We start from the raw sequence: 6,765 nt of genomic DNA on the forward strand, positions 1-6,765 counted from the left end.
AATGCATACGATACAATAATGCAGAACTACAAAACATATTTGCAGAAAATATGATATAATATGTAGCCTATAAATATATTATATACAGAATGATGTATAGGCCGTGTGTGTGTGTGTGTGTGTGTGTGTGTGTGTGTGTGTGTGTGTGTGTGTGTGTGTGTGTGTGTGTGTGTGTGTGTGTGTGTGTGTGTGTGTGCGCGCGCGCGTGTGCGTGTGTGTGTGTGTGCCTGCAGATTTGACAATAACATGTTGTATCCACTACTCGCTAGGGGGCGCTGCATCTGTTTGTAAACATGCGTCAAAAGCACGTGACTCTGTCGACGCAATTCAACACATTTTAGCGCAACGACCAATCAAAGAACGGGGGTGTGTGAGTGTGGGCGGGGCTTTGGTGTGGACAACATGCAAAAATGTCGACGGATACCAGGCAGGGACCCGTGTTGCCATGTCTGCTTATTATAAGCGACTTTGGGCTTATTTTTCTGTAAAGTTGCTTGTAAATTATTGGTAGTTGTGGTTTTTGGGCTTGTTTCTAAAGTGATTTGTGTCGTTAAAAATGTTTTAAAAAATATTTAAAAATGTCAATAGCAGATCTACAATCTCACAAGGGGTTATTTTGGGCTTGTTTTCATAGACCTGGTTGCTTATTTGTCTCACAGAACCTGGCAACACTGGCAGGGACAGTCCTGAATTGATCAGAGAATGATGCTATGTTATGGCAGGGTAAAAGGGTTGGTGGTGCAGCAGCGGTGGTCCTGGATGGATTCATCAGAGACGCGTTGCAGCAGGTAAGTGTAGTCCTCCTCTCCCTTCCACGAGTTTAGGGGTTGGAATTAAGACTTAAAACGTGATTTATGCGCAGTTGCGTCCCAGTGTCATGCACCAGAAAATAGCCGATCCACAACTCGCACTGTGAGCTCGTAGATCTGCTATTTTTTCGGATCTAGGCTTACAGTTAAAAGAGATCACAAGAGATGCAGGTCATCCTCTCCATTCCACAAGGATCTGGTCATTTCCATCAGTTGCATTGCATGGGCACACTTCACCATGGAAAACCGTTGGCTTGGCTGTCCTGATGGAACTGAAGTTAATTTCCTTTATATTAAACCACCTATCCTCATCATATTCTGTTCTGTACGATTGACCATGATTTAGTCAGCATGGTAGGGCAGGCTATTATCATTAAAATTGTTCCCCTTACGTTTCGGGGTTGGCAATTTAAACTTATTTGATTTGGTATATAACTTTTCTTTATTATTAAACAATTCAATACTACCACAGGTTAATGTTGTTGTACTACTACAGAGACGGACTGAGAGGACAGCAGGGCCAGGGAGGGATGGAGAGGAGAGGAGAGGAGAGGAGAGGAGAGGGGAGGGGAGGGGAGGGGAGGGGAGGGGAGGGGAGAGGAGATGGATGCTGCGTGCGAGGCTCACAAAGAATGTGTCGCTCATGAAGATGTTGCGCAGTTCAATTTGACCCTGTGAGCAGTGGTGGAAAAAGTACTCAAATGTTTTACTTAAGTAAAAGTATCAATAGGCTACTGCAATGTAGAAATACTCTGTTACAATTGAAAGTAACAGATCGGCTATTTTCAAATGTAGGGCTGAAGTGGTAATGCATGTTTTGTAATAATAATCTAAATCTACAAAGTAACTAATAACTAAAGTTTTCAAATAATTGTAGTGGAGTAAAAGTATAATATTTGCCTCTGAGATGTAGTGGAGTAAAAAAAAATACTGAAAACTGGAAATACTACTAAATAAGTTTAGTAGTGCCGAATCGGGTAGCCTTTCCCCCCCATATCACATATTGTATGTATTTAATTTATTGATAAATAGTTGAAACAATACACTTTGTTTATTCGATTGTGTGGGATGATGGTCTATAGCCTAAACACTGGCTGGCTGGAGGGCTTCAGAAATAAAAGTTTCAAGACTACGTTCAGAGGGATTAAAATTGTATTGGAATTTTTCCCCCCACAATATTTTATAATTTGTGACGGTTGGGCTTTTTTTTATTCTTAACTTAAAATACATTGAAACGATAGCTAATTCCAGTGTATGCCCACTTGTCAGATGTCAGATGAATTGTAAATGTAATTACTATATGAGGCCTATCTTGTTCTACGCAGTGATGTAAAGTAACTAAGTACATTTACTCAAGTACTCACTACATCTCAGAGGCAAATATTATACTTTTACTCCACTACAATTATTTGAAAACTTTAGTTACTAGTTACTTTGTAGATTTTGATTATTATTACAAAACATACATTAACCACTAAAAGCCCTATATACATTTCGGCCATTTGAAAATAGCCGATCTACAAGATCACAATGCATCATGATAGTGATCTTGTAGATCTGCTATTTTCAAAAGATCTTTAAACATCAAGACATTTGAAAACGTGTGAAATGGCCGGGACATACTGCATAATGAGTACTTTTACTTTTGTACTTTAAGTATATTTTGATACCAATACCTTTGTACTTTTACTCGAGTGAATTTTTATTCAGGACTTTTACTTGTAACGGAGTATTTCCACATGGCAGTATTGATACTTTTACTTAAGTAAAAAAATATGTAGTACTTTTTACACCACTGGTTCTACGTCGTTCATGAACGATAGATTATGTAATGATTGTTTTTCTCTCTTGTTCAAAACGTCGTAGGCCTACAGGTTGTATTAAACCTGTGTCATTACTTTATTACTTTCAGTAATGTGAGTAACTTTGACTAGTTCTCTCTTGTAGTGCCTGCTGTGTCATGGCCTGGACTCCAGAGGTTTCTATGTGATGCGCACTTTATATTATTACTGATGTAAACAAACCCTCCAAACCGTTACTCCCACTCAACACGAGATGGCGCAATTCAGCGGTTTTAGGTCCTGAGCTACAACATGATCATTTCATTTAGGTGTTGTAGAAAGATTCAACGAGTATTCTTGGAAAGAATAATTGTAATATTACCCAATTTATTATATTATTAAGCATTAAAGGTAGGGTAAGTGATATTTTTTGGTTAAAACAAAAAGTATTTTGTTAAAAGGTTAAAATACTATATTCTGATAGTAATCATTGCTATAGAGTGTTTTTTCAGTAACAGATGTCTCCCTGTCTCTCCAGCTCTTTAATAAACAGAAAATACATTTTTCGGTAGGTGTCAAAATCTCAGCCAATCAGGAGAAAGTACCCATTTTAAGATTAATTTGTATAGTGTTCCAGTTCCAATTTTGTCTGCTCATTTCTTAGTGTCATCACTTCCAATTTCACTTGTTTAATCTGTATCCTGATTGAGTTCTCTGTCCTGGTTGGATAAAATTGGAAATGAAACTGAAATTGAAACGAAAATGCATTTTCTGTTTAATAAAGAGGTGGAGAGACAAGGAGACTCCTAATACTGAACAAACACTCTATAGCAATGAGTACTATCAGAATATAGAGCTATTTAACACTTATTTTAACCAAAGCAAATCACTTACCCTACCTTTAAGATAATGCTATTGTGACACTGTAATGAAACTGGATTGTACTAATCATTCATTATGGGGTGTATGCCTATGGGTGTATGCCTGATTGCCTGCTATCTTTTTACATCAAGGTCCCAAACCTCCATGACTGGGATCAATTAAGGAGCTGATTTGCTCTGAGAGTCCTGAGATACATTGTCAAAGGAAATGCGAATATGTTTACTCCTATCAAAAAAATATGGTATGATAATTATGGTGGAAACAACAAAACACTTATTTAACTTTGTAATTACTTTCTGCAAAACAATTGATTACTTTCTCTTTTTACAGATACAATGAGGTGTTGCATCACCTGATGTAAACGGCAAGTGCCACAGAATTCTTAATAAAGCACAAACATGGTGTCTCAATACAGCACTCAGCTGTTGATTAGTCAAACTTCTTTTGCAGGTAAGCCTATTTTTTTATTAATTGCACATCAATGTTGCCCACCGAAAATACAATACAACAAGCTTTTGTGAGCTAGTAGATCGGCTAATTTTGGTGCACAACACAACGTGCAAAAAAGGTATATAATATGTGGAAGAAACCTACACATTAATAGTGTTTTGTATGCAATTTGTCAGCAAAGAGCTGGCATACAGTATGTGTTTGTGCTTTTGTGGGATATGCAGGTTCCATTTCAACAACATCAAGGGAACTGCCTGGGCATCTTCCCTGGGAGAGATTAAGATTTAGGAAGTGGAACAGGCACAGTTGTGAGATGATGTGGCTAAAATTAACACACAGTCCTGTCAATGAAGAATACAAATAGCAGACAGGAAGCGCCACAATTTCCGTGCATCATTGTCAGTCCAAAAAGGCACAGTTAGCTTTGAGGGGTTTTATATTCAGAAGTGCTGAAATGGGAATAATGGGTGCATTATTACTGTATCATTATACAGTGTGCTGTAGTTTATATTTAAGTTATATTAAATGTTCATGTATGCACCGTAAAGTACATATTTTCTTCATTGTTGTTTCATTAATCACAATGACTTTCTATACACACTTCCAAAATGTAACAGTATCCTGTGCTGGCACCTAGACTGAGTGTCTACTCAAGAGGAGTAGATACTGTATAGGCCGCACTCAACTGTTTGTGTCTAAAACAGTTGATCAATAATCTGATCAATAATCCCGGCATGTAAGAGTCTCCTCAGAGTGATCATGCTTTGATCTCTCAGATCCCTTACATTTCACATACTGTATAGCTTGTGGCTGAAAGCTGACTCTTTTTGCTAATACTCTCCTATACAGTAACATCCTAAGTGTTCATTTAACCCCCGAGAGTGTGCAAATGGAACCGTAAGGGTCCATTTGGTTCCATTTGTACACTAGGGAGTTATTATTATATATACAGGATTTTCCTGTATATCTCACTTCTGTAACATGATGCTGTGAGGTCCAGGGCCTCAGTCTCCAGCTGGGAATGAAGGGACATCGTACTATATAATCGCATTATGGTGTGAGGTACTGGATGAGACCTTAATATACTGTATCTGTAATAAGCAGATGATTTCCGGAATCAAAAGTAGAGGGGGGGGGGGGGGTATATCTGCTTTGACAGTGGGTGTAGACAAAGCTTGAAACATCTATTGTCACAATGCAAGGTAATACAAGGCACTGCAAAGTATCATATAATAGTAATTGGCTGTAGCCCAATCTTTGAGTCGTAGTCAGCAATAGTGAAGTTAGCAGAACATTTTAAAAGAAAATAGGTTAAATCCAGTGCTTAAAAGGCTGCTAAATATTTAGTTTATGAAGGCATTTGCTGAGAGATTTCTGTGTGCAGGTCTTCTTGATAAATAATCATGGAAATGAACAGAAACAAACATAAATCATCTTTGTTTACACTTTGTTGGCTGAGACAAAGGTCTCGTTTTAGCTCAGCACATAAAGGGGACTTTGTGCGTCAGAACTGCAGACAGACCTAATAACCACAGTCTTGCTGAGAATAGGGGAGCTTATAACAGCGAAAGAACAGAGCTTGTTCTTCCCATTGGACCTGCTGGATGCTGGTACTGTCCAGTACAGTACATTGTAATGTTGCAGTGATAGCAGTGCTAATATTCACTGCGCTGCAACAGCCCAAAAATTAGACATGGATTTCAAGGCCCTCAACCACGATCCACTCAATCAGTGCATTCAAATGTGGTTTTGAATGTACAACAAAAACAAAAATTTAGTGAACCACGGCATGTTGTGAGCTTGCCTATAGATTTGCCATTTTTATTCATTTTGAAAGATTTCGACAGAGAAAAAAAGAGCTAAGTAAATTTTTAACTTTTTTTTACATTTACGCCTAAAATGACATGCCAAAAATAGTAAAGCCAGGTTCAAAGTGGCTATAAGTATCCCCGCATGAGACCATGCAGAGTCTCAAAGTATGACTCGATCACTTCCTTGTTCTTATTGTTAGGCTCAGGTCCAGAGGAGGTTCAGAAGGGTTACTGTCTTGGCAGGCTCGTCCTCTACCTTTCCTCTTGGCTTTCTCCAGCAGAGCAGTGTTTGATGTTTTGATATTATCTGGAGTCTCAGGTGTGATGGTTACTGTACCATAACAGTCTGTAGAAACATAATATGGAAGTTGGAACACAAGTGAAAAAAGAAACTACATAATATTTTTGTGTTGTACTTCAATAGAGGTGTTTTTTTCTCATTTTGTCTTCTCTCCACAGCTCAAAATGTCTAATTTCCATAAGAAATTAAGAAGTTGCCAAACGAGGTATGTGAACCATCAGATAAAGCGGCTAAGGGCCAAATCTTTAAATAAATCCTGCTAATGATTAACAAAGCCAAAACAGACTGTCAAGACAAGGGCACAGTCCATTTAAAGATACTGCTACTGTAGAGCTTTGGTAAGATTTAAAACACTGTAGAGTATACTTTAACCACTTGAACCTCAGAGTACCTATTCTGGAGTGAATATTTGGTGAAAATAACAAATCCACAAGCTCGCAACCTGTAGTGCTGCTGCGACACTTTGTGAGCTTGTAGGTCAGCTATTTTCAACGAAGAGATATGGTCTAGATAGAAGACTAGAGGGAATAAATGGGGCGCATAGTATAGACCCCTGGAGGACGCCGGTCAGTGGTTAAGTCTACAATAGGTCATATTTCCCCATTATCCTTTACATTCTCTTCTTGTAGATGGGCTATTTTTGCTACTTTTGTGTGACACTGTAGTATGACAAAGTAGAGCATTCATATACAAAAACAAACAAACATAAAAAGTTGAAATATGGTGATATA

The 6,765-nt window shown here is 38.2% G+C and overlaps 1 long non-coding RNA gene across 1 annotated transcript; it reads left to right on the forward strand.

The window, feature by feature from the left end:
- Positions 1–674: 674 nt before the first annotated feature.
- Positions 675–3,922, forward strand: LOC308097145. The gene is made up of 3 exons (XR_013934189.1): positions 675–788; positions 3,604–3,713; positions 3,803–3,922. It is a non-coding gene; the product is annotated as an uncharacterized lncRNA (long non-coding RNA).
- The last annotated feature ends 2,843 nt before the right edge of the window (positions 3,923–6,765 follow it).

This window comes from Gymnoscopelus braueri, assembly GCF_963280865.1.
Source record: "Gymnoscopelus braueri genome assembly, chromosome: 12".
Classification (NCBI taxonomy): Eukaryota; Metazoa; Chordata; class Actinopteri; order Myctophiformes; family Myctophidae; genus Gymnoscopelus; species Gymnoscopelus braueri.